Source organism: Aotus nancymaae, unplaced genomic scaffold (assembly GCF_030222135.1).
Source record: "Aotus nancymaae isolate 86718 unplaced genomic scaffold, 86718_ANA_hifiasm-v0.15.2.pri h1tg000010l, whole genome shotgun sequence".
Lineage (NCBI taxonomy): Eukaryota > Metazoa > Chordata > Mammalia > Primates > Aotidae > Aotus > Aotus nancymaae.
The window spans coordinates 55291989-55312657 of NW_026988421.1; the positions used below are offsets into that span (position 1 = coordinate 55291989).

A 20669-nucleotide genomic window follows, 5' to 3' on the forward strand; every position below is an offset into this window, starting at 1 on the left:
GTGAGCCAAGATTGCGCCACTGCACTCCAGTCCGGCAACAGAGTGAGACGCCATCTCGAAAAAAAAAAAAAAAAAAAAAAAGCCAGGTGTGGTGGCACACACCTGTAGTCCCAGATATTCAGGAGGCTAAGGTAGGAGGATGGCTTGAGCCTGGGAGCCTGAGGTTGCAGGGAGCTGAGACTGTACCACTGCACTCCAGTCTGGGTGACACAGCGAGACTCTGTCTCAAAAAAAAAAAGAAAAATAAAGTTTTTAGCATTAATAATGCCATGCAGATCTTCCATGTAATGCAAAACTTGTGTATCACAGTTTCAAACCTTCAATAGTCTATAAGTTCTACAAGGATTTCTAGGAGATATGGAACTTTATGACTTTTTAAACTCTCTTTCCTCCAGCAAACATTGTAGCACATTCATTCAATCAGTATAGAATGGCTTCTATGTGCAAGGCACCATGCTCTGGCCCAGGGTATGCAATAGTGAGGAAAAGACAACCAAATTCTTACCCTAGCAGTTTACAGTCTTTCAGAAGGAAACAGCAATTAATACAGTAATTAAAAAAAATCAAGCAGCAATCATACAAGCAGACATGGTGGTATGCCCCTGGAATCCCAGCTACTTAGGAGGTGAGCTGAGAGGATGCTCTGAGTCCAGGGAGTGGGAGACCACACTGGGCTACACAGCAAGACCCTGTCTCTAAAAATATATATATATTTAAAAAGGAAATACAAAATTTATTCCTACTTCAATGTTAGAAATTAATACTCTCATTTCTACAGATTAAAAAAATGGACATTCAGAGTTTAAGTGACTTTGCTTGTCAAAAATCTTGTTTATAGAAGTGCTGAGACCAGAACTTGGATTTCCTAATTCACAGCTGAATGATTTTTACATTGTAAGATGGTGTGAAAGCACTGTATTTGTTTTCATGCTTGTTGGCATGGGTGGCAGAGAGCAAAGTGTTTTGCTATCTGCTAAATTAAACTTTAAACTTTGAACTTCGAATGGAGAAAAATGAAGCCTGTCTAGAAGAAACTGCAAAGTCATAAAGTACAAGGGAAAAGAAGTATGACATAATAAATTATATATTTTTAATTTGCTTTACTGACACTTATGTCACCTTTCACAAAGGAGAAATAAGCAGGATTAGGAGGAAAAAAAATCAATTCAACATAAGGGTTTTTTTTTTTTTTAATCAGAGTCCTGCTCACATAAACGTTTTTTAAAGCTATGGTCAGAAAAAGAAGACTGGGAAAGATGATAAAACACTAATATTTAGAAGAAAACAAAAGCTTATTTAATTACTTTTCTTTCTGTCAAGAAAAAGTGATTTTTACTACGGAAAATATAAACTAGAGATTTAAAAAAATAACCTAAAGATTAAATGATATGTAGAAGATCCTTTTTGTTTCCAAAAATATAGTTTTCTTTACAAGTAACATAATTATATTTGAGAAAATTTGTAAAAGAAATGCATGAAAAAGATCCCATATTCTTTAGTGAACTCAGGTAATTAACTATTTAAATGCATTTTCGGTCCTTTTTTTTCCCTACAAGCATATCAACATTCAGGATACATGCAAAATTTAAGTTGCTCATGTTCTTACACTGCCATCATTTTAAGTAACTAATTAATGAGTTTATTAAAGCATTAGTATTATTATTCATTCTCTTAATGTTGAATGCTTAAGATGCTTTTAATTTTGTATTATAAACAATACTATGAATATCTTCACGTTTTTATGCTCGGATTACAGGCGTGAGCCACCTTGCCTAGCCGATCGTTTACCTCTTAAGGAGAAAAATATAAATATAATTTTGCGGGAATGAGAAATAACATACTATTAAATCAACCCAACTGTAAATGCAATGCATGTACTAAAATGGTAATAATAAAAATCACAGGATAAAATGAAGTTAAGTGAAAATAAATGTCTTCAGTCTCGAATGCTGTCAAGCTCACCATCCTCAAGGAGTAGGACATATGACATTACGTTTGTATATGACTGATTTCCTGGCCTTTTTTGGTCAAAAGCTAATAAAATGTATCTTCCAATTTTTCCTTCATTTCCTTGTTTTTACTCTTAGAAACTTGAATAAGACATCATTTTTTTACTGTTTTTTTTTTTTCATTTCCATATGGCAATCATCTGTTTCTTGTGCAGTATAAGTCAACAAGGCTCCACAGTTATTTTCCCATTACCTCCTTGTTTGTTAAAAACTGATGATGTCAGCAACAATCTGGAAGCTAAATTTTTCAATGGGCAAATGAGAGTCACCATTACCATTAAGTACATAATATAATACAGTAGCTATGTTTGCATATTTAAAAGATTAACACATTTAGGTGACAATGATCACCTATATGAAGTAATATTGAGACTCAAAATCTAGTAAGGTAATAAAGTAATCCAAGTTTCTACCGTATTTCTTTAAGTATTGGTAATTTACGCCAATATTTTGACAGGAGTAAAATATCAAAATACTGATATACAACACAGAAAGACTACATTGAAAGAGATAACTTTATTTTCTTTTAATTACAAATTATGATTCATTTAAAATTAATTTCTTTCCCTTCTAGAATGCTGTGGGATAACAAAGTTATATCCTAAAAAAGTACAGGGAAAACAAATGGACTAATCTCCTCTCAGGTCAGTAACTACTACTAAAATTTTGATACACTTCTTCCTTATGAAGACCCTCCCCACTAAAGTTCTAGGTTTTCTTAATCCAGGTCAGTTTCATTAAAGACCTGTCCCTCTAAAGGGATGAGACAAGAGTCCCAGATCTAACTGGGAAAGAAAAAAAGTTAAGGCCCACTAATGATGCCAAATAGCCTTACAAGGTCATCCCCGTAGAGACAGGAAAATGTCATAGACTCTTCATGGATAATAAAGATTTATTCCAGAGTTGTAGTTTCCTACAAAGTTTCAAATAGTCTGTAAGTACTGAGCAAATAAACTTCTTTGTAGGACTCATGTGAATTTAGTAGTGTTTTATAGCTTTGGTAACAGTTGCTTTTTCTTTGGGGATCTGAAAGCTTCCTGTATTAGCAACTTGACCACCTGCTTTCTGAGGCTGGTTTTTTTTTTTGAGACAGTCTCGTCCTGTCATCCAGGCTGGAGTGCAACAGTGCAATCTCAGCTCACTGCAACCTCCACCTCCTGGGTTCAAAGGATTCTCCTGCCTTAGCCTCCTGAGTAGTTGGGATTACAGGCACCCGCCACCATGCCTAGGTAATTTTTGTATTTTTAGTAGAGACAGAGGTTTCACCATGTTAGCGAGGCTGGTCTTAAACTCCTGACCTCATGATCTGCCCGCCTCAGCCTCCTAAAGTGCTGGGATTACAGGCGTAAGCCACTGCACCAGGTCTTTCTGAGCTTCTTAACAGAACTAGTCTTCTTCATTTGAGGAATTGTCAGAATCATTCTTCCTGCTTCCTGTCACATTTAGGTTAAACAATATTTTAACTATGTGCTGTATTCTACTTGGCATTGGAGAATGTACTTAAAAAGTTACATAATTCAGTGTAAAAAACAAAATTACACTGAATTTGGTCATCGAAATATGCATGTTTCTACTCTGACAAGAAGAAAAGCAAAATGCTACATAGAGAAGTAATTGTTCATGAACTAGGTTTGTCAACAGAGCCAACTTAAAATGTCTGTATACTTTTCTTTGCCAGGAAAAAGCTAATGTTTTTTTCCTTTTTTTTTTTTGAGACAGAGTCTTGCTCTGTCACCCAGGCTGGAGTGCAGTGGTGCAATCCTGGCTCACTGCAACTTCTACCTCTGGGTTCAAGCTATTCTCATGCCTCAAGCTCCTGGGATTACAGGTACATGTCACCACGCCCAGCTAATTTTTTGTATTTTTAGTAGAGACAGGGTTTCACCATGTTGGGCAGGCTGGTCTTTAACTTCTGACCTCAAGTGAACTATATGCCTTGGCCTACCAAAGTGCTGGGATTATAGGCGTGAGCCACCCACACCTGGCCTGGAATTTTCTTTATCCTTCTCTTACAGTGGTGAATTAGACTGAGTATTGTTATAGTTCATTATGTTTATTACTGTCATTCATTCATAAAGAATCCTAATATAATTCTTCCAGAGCTTGATGCTGAAGACTTAGAGTGGCGTTAGCCAAGGCCTAGAAACAATGGTTCTCAAAGGGTAACCCTTGACAAGCAGCATCTGCAGAAACACCAATGAACTACAGTAATTCTTAACTTTGTCCACAGATTATTGTGAATAACGTATAATGAAGCCAATTTTACTACAGGCTGATATGAACAAGCATTAAGTCCTATGGCATATTTCTTTCTGGTGACAAAAACATCACTAAACTTCCAAATGAAGACTCAAAGTATTCAATATTTAACACAAATAAATGTGAGCTATACATACATTTAAGAAAGATAAATAAAAACAAAGTAATTATTTACCCAATTATTACAGTTCAGAAGTTGCAAGTGGCCAGAACTTATCCTAGAAGCTCACTGTTCACAAGGCCAGAACCAATCTCTCTCTCTCTCTCTCTCTCTCTCTCTCACACACACACACACACACACACACACACACACACACACACAATGGGACAAATTAGACAAGTCAACTGAATTAGCTTGCATATCTTTGGGATTCTGGATGAAACCAGAGTATCCTGAGCAAACCCACGCAGACATGGAAATAAAGTGCAAATTCCTCTCGGACACTGGAGTGCCACTGACATAACCAGTTTGTAACCAAACTGGGCCTACACTGTTAACAAAATGTCGAGTTATCTTGTAGGTATAATGGAGCCCCAAACTGCAAGCCACGTAGCATGCACGATAGAAAAGGCTTTAATGCCTTAACAACACCTGGAACTAATAATTCCTCTCCTCAGAACCAAGAAGACTGGGATAGGAGCAGAACTTGAATGTCAGAACTCTTCTAGAAGTGAGGGGTCAATTGGCCTAAAAGATCCAGGGCTAGAACTGGCCTCAACATAACTTACAAATGGCAAAATTTGAAGCCCTCCAATCAGATCCTGCTAATTCAACATTTCTTTCCTTTTTTTTTTTTTTTTTTTGAGATGGAGTCTTGCTCTGTAGCCCAGGCTGGAGTGTAGTGGGGCAGTCTCGGCTCACTGCAACCTCCACATCCCGGGTCCCTATTCAAGCAATTCTCCTACCCCAGCCTCCTAAGTAGCTGGGATTACAGGGATGAGCCACCATGCCCAGCTAATTTTTGTATTTTTTAGTAGAGACGGGGTTTCACCATGTTGGCCAGTCTGGTCTTCAACTCCTGACCTAGTGATTCGCCTGCCTCAGCCTCCCAAAGTGCTGGGATTACAGGCGTGAGCCACCGTGCCCGGCCTAATCCAACATTTCTAAATCCTTTTCCTTTCCCTCTGAATCCATAAACTTGCCCCAGATCCCAAATCAGGAAGAAGATTTGAGTCTGACTCTTGTCTCCTTCCTAGCCAGTTTTGCAATAAGCCTTTCTCTACTGGCAGGGCAGAGTGGCTCAAGTCTCTAATCCCAGCACTTCGGGAAGCAGCAGAGGCAGGTGAACTGCTTGAGTCCAGGAGTTGAACGCCAGCCTGGGCAACATGGGGAGATCCCCATTTCTACAAAAAAATATGAAAACTAGCTGAGTGTGGTGGTGTGTACCTCTAGTCCAAGCTACTCAGATCACCTGCCCAGAAGTTTGAGGCTGCAGTGAGCTATGATCATATCACTGCACTCCAAACTGGGCAACACCATGGGACCCTGTCTCAGAAACAAAAAAAAAAACCAAAAACACCCTTTCTTTTCTCCAAAGCCAGTGCCATAGTTATTGGCTTCTGTGCACACTGGACAGCAAGCCCATTTGCTTGAGAGCAGCCCCAGCTAGGAATTTGTATTTTTTATAATCAATGAAATAATAAAATGACATCATTCAAGGACCTGTTGTAATTAACAACAGGTTAACAATTTCCTACCACACTAATTGTACCCTCCAACAACCTAATCAACAACCAACTCTCTTCTCTTCAACAATGACTAATTCAACTCACACTAAAACAAATAATAATACTTCATACCTATTCCTTGCTCTAAACCAGATTTATTGAATCAGAAATTCTAGAAGTGGGGTCCAGCCATCTGTGCTTTAACAAATTCTTAGGTCATTCTGATACACTATCGAGTTTGAGAATCAGTGGCTTATAGCAACTGTTAAACATTCTGGAATCAAAGACCCTTTTGAGAATCTGATGAAAGCCGTAGCTACATGAGACACGCACTATTTTGCTCCACAATTTCAGAAGTTTCAAGATCATCTGGAGAACATTCTAAGAATATACATTTCTGAGCCTTACTCTGTAACTTACACTGAGGGTGGAGCCCAGGAATCTTTAGTTTTAAAAAGCTCTCTGGGTTAGTTCTGAGGTTCAATCACCTTTAGGAACCAGTGCTTCAACTATTGCAACCACGAATATGGTTAAGAACATGGGACTAGAATGAATATATCTCAGAGCAGAGCACCTTGGTCCAGAACTTACACATTCTCTTAACAGATCAGTTTCCTGGTCACTTTCCTCACTCAATATCCTACTTTCTCAGGAACACAGGACCTTTAAATAATTTACCAAGAGCTTACACTGGAAAGCTGCCCATTCTCAGCATGCAGCTCTTTGAACCACAGAGAGGTCCTTTAAACTTTACCCAATTACACACACCAGGTTTTCAAATACAAAAAAACCTAGGGCCAGTAAGAGAATAAGCTCTTTGGTATTCTGCAGAAAGATATTTATTTAAAGGTATCCTGGATTTCTAAAAAAATCAAGCAGCTAAATCAGCACCCTGGGAAAGTGGCAACGCTGCCTCCCCAGACTACATGGAAAGAGAATGTACGTAAAAATAGTAAACAGTATAACCTCCAAGGTAGTTCATTCTTGATGCTTAAAAAAGATGAAGACTCAATCATTGTTGATCCCAACTTTCTATGCATACTAAGGGGAACAAAGAGAAAGTGCCTCAAAAGACGACATGAGGAACCAGAAGTATAGTTTATCATTCAACAAAAAAATTTCTCAGCCTTGGCAACACACGGAGACCCCTTCTTTACCAAAAAAAATAAATAAATAAATAAAATAAATTAGCTGGGCATGCTGGTGCACGCCTGTGGTCACATCTACTTAGGAGGCTAAGGTGGGAGGATTGCTTGGGCACAGAAGTTAGAGGCTGTAGTGAATTGTGATCATGCCACTGCATTACAGCCTCAGTGACAGAGTGAGACCCTGTCTCAAAAACAAAACAAAAAATTTCAAAACTGATTTAAACTGCCTGTGAAGCAGCAACATAAATTTAATGAGTCACAGGAATTAAGAAACCCTGAATGAGTTGTCATAAGATTGTGGCCCACGGAGGTGAAGCCCTAAAATTATGCCATAGGCTTTTCTTTCTTTTCTTTTTTTTTTTTTTTTGAGATGGGAGTCTCTCTATTGCCAGGTTGGAGTGCAGTGGTGTGATATCAGCTCACTGCAACCTCCACCTCCTGGGTTCAAGAGATTCTCCTGTCTCAGCCTCCTGAGTAACTGGGATTACAGGGCAGGCCACCATACCCAGCTAATTTTTGTATTTTTAGTAGAGACGGGGTTTCACCATGTTGGCCAGGCTCGTCTTGAACTCCTGATCTCAGGTGATCTGCCCGCCTCGGCCTCCCAAAGTGCTGGGATTACAGGCGTGAGCCACTGCGTGCCACAGGCTTTTCTATCACATATTATCAACTACAACAAATAGTTTTCATTTAATTGTTTCAGCTTTATTGAGGTATAATTGACAAAACTGTCTCAATTTAAAATGTACAATATGATGATCTGATATATCTATATACCGTCAAATGATTAACCCACTCAAGTTAGTTAATACCTCTGTCATATATCACTTAGTTTTTTGGGGGCAGGCTGAGCATACAAGTGTAAAATATAGTATTGTGAACTACTGTTACCATGCTGTACATTACATCCCAAGAACTTATTCCTCTTTTTTTTTTTTTTTGAGAGAATCTCGCTCTGTTGCCCGGGCTGGAGTACAGTGTTGTGCCATCTCAGCTCACCACAACTTCTACCTCCCGAGTACAAGCGATTCTCCTGCCTCATCCTCCCGAGTAGAGGACTACAGGGGCGCGCCACCATGCCCAGCTAATTTTTGCATGTTTAGTAGAGACGGGGTTTCACTATGTTGGCCAGGATGGTCTCAAAATCCTGACCTTGTGATCCACCCACCTCGGCCTCCCAAAGTGCTGGGATTACAGGCATGAGCCACCATACCGGGCCAAACTTATTCATCTTAACTGAAAGTTTGTACCCTTTGACCAACATCTACCCATTTCCATCACCCCCCTGCAATGACCACCCCACTTTGTTTCTATCCTAAGTTTGACCTTTTTAGATTTCACATATAAGTGAGATTATACAGTATTTGCCTTTCTCTGTCAGGCTTATTTCTCTTAACACAATGCCTTAAGTATTTTTTTTTTTTTTTGAGAGTAAGGTTAGGTGTCCTATTTTGAGATCTAAAAAGTATATATAAGGGCAGCCATAGTGGCCTGTTATCTCACACCTATTACTACATCACTTTGGGAGGCCAAGGTGGGTGGGTCACATGAGCCCAGGAGTCCCAGACCAGCCTGGGCAATACAGGGAGGCCTTGTCTCTAAAAAAATTAAAATGTTAGTCTAAGTGAGGTGGCACACACCTGTGGTCCCAGCTACTCTGGAGGCTGAGGTGGGAGAACTGCTTGAGCCCAGGAGATCGAGGCTGCAGTGAGCCATGATCATAACACTGTACTCCAACCATACATACAGAAAGAAGGATGGAAAGATGGAGGGAAGGAGGGAAGGAGGGAGGGAGGGAGGGAGGGAGGGAAGGAAGGAAGGAAGTCAGTTTTTCAGTTGTAGTGAACCAAGCTCTCAAAGTACACAGAAAAAAACAACAAAGAAAGTATACAAAGAGTTATAACTTAAGGTGCTCATCTTTGGAAGAATATATTCAATTTACTAGTTTTAAAAGATAATGTATAAAATTCAGGCTGGGCACAGTGGCTCATGCCTATAACCCCAGCACTTTGGAAGGCCAAAGCAGGAGGATCACTTGATACCAGGAATTTGAGACCAGTCTGGGCAACAAAGTGAGACCTCGTCTCTACAAAAAAATTAAAAAAAAATTAGCAGGGTGTGGTGGCACTTGCCTGTGATCCCAGCTAATCAGGAGGCTGAGGCAGGATAATTGCTTGTGCTCATGAGGTTGAGGCTGCAGTGAGCCATGATCATGCTACTGCACTCCTGAATGACAGAGTAATAACCTGTCTCCATAAATTAATGAAAGAATGAATAAATAAATTAATTAATTAAAAAATGCTTTCAGTAGTAGCAAACCAAGCTCTCAAAGTACATACAAGTTCATGGCCATTAATTAGTCATTTAGTTAACAAACATTTATAAAGCTTGTGCTAGCCAATGTTTTGGATGTTACATACCAGAAAGTAAAAATCATCAACATTTTGTTTTGCCCAACAACTATCTTGAACAACAAAAAAATTAACTTCTCTTGTACAATGAAATTTATCAAGAGTGAAAGTTATATCTCCTAGTTAGGGTCTAAAATGCTACCATTTAAGTATGTTGTAATACATACTCCCAACCCTACCTCCACAGGCACATATTAGTATAATATGTGGTAAAACCAGCTTGTCAGCTTTTGATGCAAAAAAGGATTAGGAAGTTTTATTCATTAAACAAATATTCACTTAAATATTTAAACATTGTCTCAGAGATTTTAGGTGATGCAAAGATGAAGCTAAACAGGAACTCAGTAAGAAACAACACTGTTCTGTGGTATAAAAGTTAAAGCTGTTGTTCCAAGTATGTGAAGTACCAGTCTCAATATATTAAGATAATTTCAAATGAAAATTAAAGACATACCATTCAGAAAGACATAAACATTAGAAAATAAAGCAAAGTGATCTGGATAGTGAAGGTCCATTTATAATTGTTATGCTATGAATGGCTAAAACACATAGAAATGTTTGGTTTAAAACCTTCATTATACTTTAATATACTGGAAAAATTTCATACATCTTATTCTAGAGCAGAAGATCTTATCCTGAGTTTTCTTAAAAAGCATTCAAGGGAAAAAAAGAAAAAGCATTCAAGGAGTCTAAGAATACTCTGTAATTATTTGCAAAAATTTATAAATATGTGTTCTTTTACCCCTCAAAAAAAAGGTTAGATTTTCATAGGAGTTCCTCAACCAAAAGATTTAGTTAATAGTCTCTGAAAAATAAACTATGGCCAATATCCGTAAGTTACGAATTTTGGCTCAACGTTAGGAAATGTCTTGTAACAATTTTAGCTGCCGAGTAACGGGATGTCTTATAAAGCAGCAGTTTCTCAGAAAAAGCATTCATGCAGAGGGTATTTACTTACATAGGACATTGTGGTTTGAGAGATTAGGGGAGCACTTTCAAAACTGTCAGGGCTTTGATTTAGAAAGGTATTTGTTTAGAAATTTTAACTCATATTTGAAAACAAGTGTTCTGGCTGTTCTTGGTAGCTCAAGCCTGTAATCCTACCATTTTGGGAGGCAGAGGCAGGCAGATGACTTGAGGCCAGGAGTTTGAGACCAGCCTGGCCAACATAGTGAAACCCTGTCTCTATTAAAAATACAAAATAGCCAGGCATGGTGGCACATGCCTGTAATCCCAGCTACCTAGGAGGCAGAGACACGAGAATCATTTGAACCCAGGAGGCAGAGGTTTCAGTGAGCCAAGATCATGCCACTGCACTCCAGCATAGGTGACAGAGCAACACTGTCTCAAACCCCCATACCCCCCTAAAAAAAGAAATAAAATGTTCTAATGAAAAGTATCAGTGGCTAAAATAATTGTTAAAGAAGAATTATTGGATAATACCCAATTCTATTCTACAGTACGAGGAAAACAAATGGGATATCGTAAGATATGGTTAGAACAGACAGCAAGCAACCTGTCGATGATACCCATTATGGCTTCATATGTCCACTGCCAAAGAAACAAAGATAAAAGGCATGGCTGCTCAGCAACCCTCTGATGAGTTAAATTTGTTACCACACTTTTTTACTCCTGCAAAAGTAAGCACTGATTGATTTTAGGGCCCTTCTTTGAGCCCCTTCCTATATCCAACTCTGGTTCTTACAGTCATAGTATCAGCAGGGAAGACTATCACATATCGGCATCCCTTGGTATACATGGGGGATTGGCTCAGGATCACCTGCATATATTACCAAAATCCACACACACTGAAGTCTGGTAGTCAGCGCTGTGGAACCTGCATACAAAAAGACGGTCAAACATAAACACGAGTGTTGCATCCTATAAATTCTGTGTTTTCTTTCTTTTTTTTTTTTTCTTTGAGGCAGGGTCTTGCTTTGTCACCCACGCTGGAATGTAGTGGCATAATCATAGCTCATTGCAAACTCAGATCCTGGACTCAAGGGATCCTCCCACCTCAGCTTCCTAAGCAGCTGGGACCACAGCCATGTACCACCATGCCTGACTTACTTACTTACTTCCTTAATTAATTAATTTATTTATTTATGGAGACAGTCTCACTCTGTCACCCAGGCTGGAGTGCAGTGGCGCGATCTCAGCTCACTGCAACCTCCGCCCCCTATGTTCAAGTGATTCTCCTGTCTCAGTCTCCTAAGTAGCTGAGACCACAGGCATGCGTCACTACACCTGGCTAATTTTTGGTAGAGATGGGGTTTCACCATTTTGGCCAGGGTGGTCTCAAACTCCTGACCTCAAGTGATCCACCCACCTCGGCCTCCCAAAGTGCTGGGATTACAGGCTTAAGCCACCATACCCAGCCTAATTATTAAATTTTTTGTAGAGACAGGTTCTCACTTTGTTGCCCAGGCTAATACTGGATTTTCTATCCATGTTTTGTTGCAGATGTGGAACCCACAGACACAGAGGGCCAACTGTATGTACTTAAAAAACACCCCTGTATGAGTAGATCTATGCAGTTCAAACCTGTATTGTTCAAGAGTCAACTGCAGTTGGAATTATATACTACGTAGCCTTTTCAGATTGGCTTCTCTCACCTAGTAAAATGCATTTAAGTTTTCTCCTTGTCTTTTCATAGCTTGATAGTACATTTATTTTTAGGAATGAGTAATATTTCAATGTCTGAATGTACCACAGCTTCTTTATTCACATACTGAAGGACATCTTGGATGCTTCCAAGTCTTAGCAATTATGAATAAAGCTGCTATAAAAAATCCATGTTCAGGTTTTGGGGTGGACGTGTTTTCAACTCATTTGGGTAAATATCAAATAACTGCTGTATCTTGTGGTAGGAACATGTTTAGTTTGGGATGAAACTTACCACTCTCTTCCAAAGTGGTTGTATCATTTTGCATTCTCACCAGCAAAGAATGAGAGTTCCTGTTGCTCCACATCTTTGTCAATATTTACACATCTTAGTCAACATTTAATGTTGTTGGTGTTTTCCATTTTGGCCATTCTAGTAGATATCTAGTGGCATCTCATTGTTTTAATTTGCAATTTGTTAATGACATATAATGCACAGTTTCTTTTCATATATTTGTGATCTGTATACCTTCCTCGGTAAAGTGTTGTCTGTTCAGGTCTATTGCCCATTTTTATGTCAAGTTGTTCATGTTTTTAATGTTGAGTTTTAAGAATCTGTTTATTTCAAGGCTAAGTACAGTGGCTCACACCTGTAATCCCAGCACTTTGGGAAGCCAAGCGGGGTGGATCACTCGAGGCCAGGAGTTTGAGACCAGCCTGGCCAACATGGCAAAACCCCATCTCTACCAAAAATACAAAAATTAGCCAGGTGTAACGGCGCATGCCTGTGGTCTCAGCTACTTAGGAGACTGAGGCAAGAGAATCACTTGAACATAGGAGGCGGAGGTTGCAGTGAGCCAAGATCTCACACTAGGGCACTCCAGCCTGGGTGACAAAGTGAGACTCTTGTCTTTAAAAAACAAGAACAAAAACAAAAAAACCTGCATATTTTAATAGTCGTTTTTAAAATCTGACATGTCTTTTGCAAAGATTTTCTTCAAGCTTGCTTTCTCATTCTTTCAATATCCTTAGTTCTTGCTATATATTTTAAATTGATTTAATAATTCTATAATCCAGGTATTCTTTCTTTTTTTGAAATGGGGTTTCGCTCTTGTTGCCCAGGCTGGAGTGTAATGGCATGATCTTGGCTCACTGCAACCTCTGCCTTCTGGTTTCAAGTGATACTCCTGCTTTAGCCTCCCGAGTAGCTGGGATTACAGGCATGCACCACCACATCCAGCTAATTTATTTTTATTTTTATTTTTAGTAGAGACGGGGTTTCACCATGTTGGTCAGGCTGGTCTCCAACTCCTGACCTCAGGTGATCCAACTGCTTAGCCTCCCAAAGTGTTGGGATTACAGGCGTGAGCCACGGTACGCAGCTAGAATCCCAGTATTTTAATATGGGTTATGGGCGAATCATCTGAGTTCAGGAGTTCTAGACCAGCCTGGTCAACATGATGAAACCCCATCTCTACAAAAAATATAAAGATTAGCCAGGTGTGGTGGCGCTTGCTTGTAATCCCAGCTACTTGGGGGGCTGAGGCAGGAGAATCACTTTAACTCAGGAGGCTGAGGTTGCAGTGAGACGAGATCACGCCACTGCACTCTAGCCTGGGTGACAGAGTGAGACTTTTTCTCCAAAAACAAAAAAAAAATTGCCTACAACCAACCTAGCCAAGTATTTTCCCCAGGATGATCACACATTCCAATTCCCATTACCAGAGATAATCACTTCTATTATCGTTATTCTAGAATCAGTCTCAAAGAATAAATGACTTCCTCAACTTTTTCTTGGTTTGGTGGTCTCAATGCCACCAATACCTTGACTGAAATAAACCATGGCCACTCCATTTTATATTCATCCTTTCAGCCGTCAAATGAACCAACAAATACCTAGAGATAAGTAGTGTGCAGAACCAAACAAACCCCTCTGCTCTCATAGAGCTTTTATTCCAGTGGGGTGGATAAAGAATGTATCACTACCTTCCTGGCCATATTCTGATGATGAGACCTCTCCTATTTCTTCTACTTACCACTTATATTCATTGCTACCACTCTCTCAGGTACATCAAGTAAGATAGAAATATGTAATATTTGTTTTTCCTTCATCAAAAATACACAATCAACACACTCATTGTCATAAAATAGGGCCTCAAGATAAAATCTTCAGGTCATCCTACTTTTATAATCACCCATGATCTAGCTTTCTAATTCTGCATTCCTTTGAAACTCCTCTCTCAAAGTAATGGCCCACTTATTGCTAAAATTCAGTCCTCCACCCTCCTTAAGACAGAGGCATTCACATTAATGATAGCCTATGTTATAAAACACTTATTCGTCCCTCGACTTTGAAAATACCATATTCTGTTGCTTTCCTTTCTATTTCTCTAATATTTTTTTAATCTTCCCAGCTGGCTCCACTTCTTCACAATCCTTAAATGTGCCTGTGGCTCAAGATTAAGCCAATCACTTTGAAGTCTAACTGATCATCTCATGGCTTTAAATAATACCTGTCACATCTAGGTCCTTTTTCTGACCTTTCTCATGTACTAATTCAGTTATTTTGATTTCTTAATTGGCCTTCTGGCATTTAATCTGACTCTTCCAACTGATCCTAAAAGACAAATTTAACTGAATCATTCCCTTATTCAAAGTGCTTTACTACTACATTTTGAAAGATATCCTAATCATCTAAACCTTGCAGATGAACTCTTCAGCAACTCAACCCTTTCCTTTTTCCAGATTCATATTTCACTATGGCCATTTTTGTAATTATGCATATCTCACATCCTTAAATGTCTTCGGTTCTTTCATATTTATTCTCCTCTGATTTAGCTTAAGATGTTTCCCTTTTTCTGTTACAATTCAATCAATTTTTTTTTTTTTTTGAGATGCAGTCTCGCTCTGTTGCCAGGCTGGAGTGCAGTGGCACGATCTCGGCTCAATGCAACCTCTGCCTCCTGGGTTCAAGCACTTCTCCAGCCTCAGACTCTCAAGTAGCTGGGATTACAGGCATGTGTCACAACACCCAGCTAATTTTTATATTTTTAGTAGAGACGGGGTTTCACCATGTTGGCCAGAATGGTCTCAATCTCCTGACTTTGATCCGCCTGCCTTGGCCTCCCAAAGTGCTGGGATTAAAGGCACGAGTCACTATGCTCGGCTCAATCTTTCCAAGGCCTAGTTGAAACACAGCTTTGTATATGAATTTCTGTATCTCACCACTCAAAATTAATCCTTTTCTGCTTTATATACCCGCTGCTGTTTGTTTGGACTTGTAGTACAACACAGTAAAAATAGTTTTAACTTATTATTTATGCATTTATCTGTCTCCACAAAACTTTGAGCTCTAGGAAGACATAGATTTCTTCAATTTTGTCTTTGTATTTTCTATAGTATCTAAAATCAAAGCCTATCATTAAATATTTCTAAAGAAGTTCTAAAATTGAGGGTCATTAGGGAAAACACCTTCCATCAGCTCCTAGGAAATTAATTTTAAAAGGCAGTATTGAAAATGTAGAACTAAATTGTTGCAGCCACTCTACAGTTTTTTATGAGGAAATTATGTAAGAAGTGCCACAACCATCTTAGGTCATCAAATTTAAAAACAGGAATTAGCCATTAAAGATTCTTTCTGAAGTAGTTTGAAAAAAAAAAGGTTAGCATTTAGGTTTCTTTTTTTGTTTGGTTTTTTTTTTTTTGAGTATCTCTCTGTGTCATTTGGGCTAAAGTACAGTGGCTCAATCATGGCTCACTGCCTCACTGCAGCCTTGAACTCCTGAGCTCAAGTGATCCTCCCACCTTAGCCTCCCTGAATATACTGGAATACAGACATGTGCCATTGTGCCCAGCTAATTTTTTATTTTTTGTAGAGACAAGGTCTTACCCAGGTTGGTCCTGAACTACTGGCCTGAGGTGATACTCCTGCCTCAGCCTCCCGAAGTCACAGGTGGGAGCCACCACACCTGGCCTGCATTTAGAATTCTGACAGCAACCACAAATATTAGCTGCAAATGTTAAGAAATTACAATTACTGTTTTAAGCCTATGAGTTCTGCCTTCATGGGCTGCTTTGTTGCTATGATTCTACATAGGCTCACCAGAGAACCTGTTGATCAAGTAAGAGGTCTCTCTCAAGAAGTATTAACTAGATTTTGAATTGTTTTATAAGCAAGTTTCCTTTCAAAAAGAAAAAGGTAAAATTTACTTCCAGATTGTCAGAGACAATGTTCTTTTAACATTTTAGTCAAGAAAAATTTGGTAGGTACAATTGATTCTTGTTATTTATCCTAGTTCTGTTGTGTAAAGTCAATTCAAACTTTGAATTAGTAAATACTGAGCTACTGCTCTTAAGGGAAATGTAAGATAGGCTCCGATGAGCCTCTGGTCACGTTTTTTGTTAGTATTTATCCGTAAACATGTTTTATGTGTAATTTCTCTTTAAACACACCAAATATGTATTTTTTTTTTTTTTTTTGGAGACGGAGTTTCACTTTTGTTGCCCAGACTGGTGTGCAATGGTGAAATCTTGGCTCACTGCAACCTCCACCTGTCAGGTTCAAGCAATTCTCCTGCCTCAGCCTCCCGATTAGCTGGAATTACATGCGCTTGCCACCACACCTAGTTAATTTTTTGTATTTTTAGTAGAGAGAGGGTTTCACCATGTTGGCCAGGCTGGTCTGGAACTCCTGACCCGAGTTAATTCACCCACCTTAGCCTCCCAACGTACTGGGATTAAAGGCATGAGCCACCATGCCCAGGCATTGATTCAGTAACACTGACATCACGGACAACAGCACTATTAACTGATGCCTAAATAAAACTTATCTAACACACGTATTTTCCACAAAAGGCTTATCATCACAGCCTTCTTGCAGTTAAAAAACATTAGGCAGTACTCGGCACTACATTTAGGGAGCATTTTAAACAGCAAAATCACTAACCCAAACCAGAAAAACACAAAAATACAAAAAAACGTGACATTAAATAGACCATTAGAAGGACATTTGTTTGCAGTATGAGATCTGAAACAAGAAGGCAGAACATCACCTGTTCCATTTCAGTTGGAGATGTGTGTATGTGTGACTCAAATTTTTCTCCACTCTGCATAAGTCTATGAATGGCCAAGAAAGTGCTATTTTGGGTTACAAATAATTTTTAGTGAGTACGCAAATTTGCAATTACAGAATCTGCACCATAATGAGGATCAGCTATATTTTCTACATTCTAGTAAGACTAGTTATCTAGTGGTAAAAGATAAAATAGTCTCTTCTGTTTGACAGTATGAAGTTTTTAAAAGAAAAGCAGGTGGAAGAGGACAATTTTTTAATTTAAAGCCAAAATCTCTATTTTACTAGTAAGTTCTCATTTTAAGATTTTCATAAATCAGATTATACATTTCTTCGAAGTACCTGTTACTATATAATTATTCCCTTCCTGAACCATATGTGTTTATTTCACCACTTAGAGAGTTTCTCAAAATTAGGAACCAGTCATCTCCTTTGTCATCTTTTCTCATCATCATCCCTAGGATCCTGAAAAGCATATGCAGTTACTAGTGTTGACAGTGAAGTGTTTATTTAAAAACATTACCAGGGTTCATAAACCAGAAAAAGTATAGAAAAAAAGAGAAAGAGTTATGTTGTTGGAAAACTAAGTGAAAGTAAGAAAGGCTATGCATTTTTCTCTCCACTTTTTCTTTTTTCTTTAACACCCCACTGTCAATATTAGATCATCCACTTTTCTCTTTATTCTTTTCACTGAGACTTAGAATTGTCACAAAATGCACAAGGCTGGAGGCCCACAATGAAATGGACTATCTTGCTACTTGGTGAGGAATTTACCAGGAATCCTTGTGATCTGATAAAACCCTGCTGATCCCAGAAGTAAGCAATGTGTGATCATAAAGAGAGGTAGGAAAGGCCAGGCACGGTGGCTCACACCTGTAATCCTAGCACTTTGGGAGGCTGAGGCAGGCAAATGACCTGAGGTTGACAGTCCGAGACCAGCATGACCAACATGGAGAAACCCTATCTCTACTAAAAATACAAAATTAGCCGGGAGTGGTGGCGCATGCCTATAATCCCAGCTATTCGGGAGGCTGAGGCAGGATAATCACTTTCCCGGGAGGCGGAAGTTGCAGTGAGCCAGGATCACCCCACTGCACTCCAGCGTGGGCAACAAGAGCAAAACTCCGTCTCAAAAAAAAAAAATTAGCCGGGCATGGTGGTACATGGCTGTAGTCCTTGTAGGTATCCTACTCCCTACTCAGGAGGCTGAGGTACGAGAATTGCTTGAACCCAGGAGGTGGAGGTTGCAGTGAGCAGAGATGGCTACACAGGTGACAGGGTGAGACTCTATCTCAAAAATAAATAAATAAAAATAGAATCGGTTAATACATATTAATCATTTACATGAAAATAAGTTTAAAAATTGTACTAAAGTGTAAATTAAAGTGGTATCAATTAAATTGTCAATTTTTAAAATAAAACATATTGAAGGACTGTAACAACAGAAAATTCAGACAGAAGACAGCAAACATAATTTAGATGTAAATATATGTATTTTATAGATTTAGTATATAAGATGAATAAAAATTATTACATATAAAAACCACATTGTATGCTCTGGTTTCTCTCATAACAAATAAATCTTTCACCTTTTACTAAGGATTTCCATGGAGAGGAACAATTATGAGTTTATAATTGAATTTTTTGATGTCCTGCTTAGGCAGGGCTCATAAAAAAAAGAAAAAGAAAAAAAACCACATTGTGCATAAACATAGAGCAAGCATCAGTCACTCAATTATTCATTTGTTACTCATTCAATTAAGGTCTTATTTTAATCAACAATTTAATCTGGAAACTTCTTTGGCCTTCAACTTTCTCATCTATAAAATTATCTGCCTCTGATATAAACATTTAACTCTGATTGGCTTAAGTACTACCTGAATTTAGTGGGAAACATAGTTTACTCTGGAAAGTATTTCAGCTATGAATATGGTACAATATCCTATCATAAAAGTGAAAACCATATTAATTTAGAAAAAAACTAAACAGGCATAGATGATTTTCATGTATGCCTGTTTATTCTATTTTCATATTTAAGAGCCCAGCAGAATGATGTCGGCAAGTCCATTTCAGAAAATGAGAGCATTCTTTTTTCTCTTTTTTGAGACAGAGTCTGGCTCTGTCGCTCAGGCTGAATTACGGTAGCCTGATCTCAGCTCACTGCAACCTCTGCCTCCTGGGTTCAAGCAATTTTCCTGCCTCAATCTCCTGAGCAGCTGAGATTACAGTCATGTGCCACCACACACAGCTCATTTTTTTTTTTTTTTTTTTTTTGAAACAGATTTTCACTCTTGTTGCCCAGGCTGGAGTGCAATGGTACGATCTCAGCTCACTGCAACCTCCACCTCCTGGGTTCAAGCAATTCTCGTGCCTCAGCGTCCCAAGTAGCTGAGATTACAGGTGCCTGCCACCAGGCCCGGCTATCGTCTTTTGTTATTTTTAGTAGAAATGGGGTTTCTCCATGTTTGGGTCAGGCTGGTCTCAAACTCCCAACCTCAGGTGATCCGCCCACCTTGGCCTCCCACCACTGCACTCAGCCAATTTTTTTTTTTTTTAAACAGAGACTGGCTCTCCAGGCTGGTCTGGAACCCCTAAGCTCAAGTGATCTTCCTGCCTGGGCATCTCAAATGCTAGGATTACAGGCATGAACGATAATACCTGGCCAAAAGAACTTAAACTATAACATCTGCTAGAGAGGAGATTGAGACTGTAGGGAAAACAAAATAAATAAGGAAAAAGGAAAAGGTGAGAAAACAAGGGAAAAAGTAAAACGCTGAAAAGAAGACATTAAATTGGAATATTATAAAAATGTGAAATATTTTCATTTATGTCCTAGGGTTGCTGTAATGAAGTACTTACTACAAACAACATTCGTGGGTGGCTTAAACAACAAATTGATTGCCTCATAATTCTGGAGGCTAGAAGTCCAAAATCAAGATGTCAATGATAGTGGAGGTGGCCCATCTGTAATGGACACTGAGAGGACACCAGTTGCAGCGGGGGGCTGTGTGCTCCGCAGAGGCAGGGAGTGGGGTGCCAGGAACAGGTGATTCCAGTGGGAGCCCCATTCCCTACTGAGTTGGTGCGGCAGAAACTCATGCTCCCAGGTGCAGCTGCAGCTGTCCAGCTGTGGCTCCAGACCCAGGCATCCCTGTGCTGTCGGGGGCCTGAGAAGCCCACTGCCCACAGGCTTGGAAGTGCATGCTCCTACTCTCTGGCCTCTCTCCACTCCCAGCACCCGTTCTGTGGCATAGCAAAGTTGTGAACATGCCCTGACAGCTGAGCCCAGGTGCTGTTGCAACCAGGGTGGGTGTGCATGCGCTTAGAGCATCACTGACATGCCAGCCCCTGCTGCTTTGGCCCCCTCCAGACTTTAGGTGCCAAGGAGCATAGGAGGGAGGCCAATGGTATAAGGGTGGCTTGGCATGGGCCTGTGGGCGTCTCTCAGCACGGAAAACCTGGACATCTTGGACGGCATGTATGAACCACGGACGGTGGC

At 39.4% G+C, this 20669-nt stretch overlaps 1 protein-coding gene and 1 non-coding gene across 5 annotated transcripts in view; one reads left to right on the forward strand and one right to left on the reverse strand.

Moving 5' to 3' along the window:
- The window catches only part of JMJD1C (jumonji domain containing 1C), a 349752-nt gene that overhangs the window by 109959 nt on the left and 219124 nt on the right, over window positions 1–20669 (reverse strand). The window lies entirely within an intron of this gene.
- On the forward strand, window positions 18723–18838 carry LOC135274134 (U5 spliceosomal RNA). The gene has a single exon (XR_010341927.1). It is a non-coding gene; the product is annotated as a U5 spliceosomal RNA (small nuclear RNA).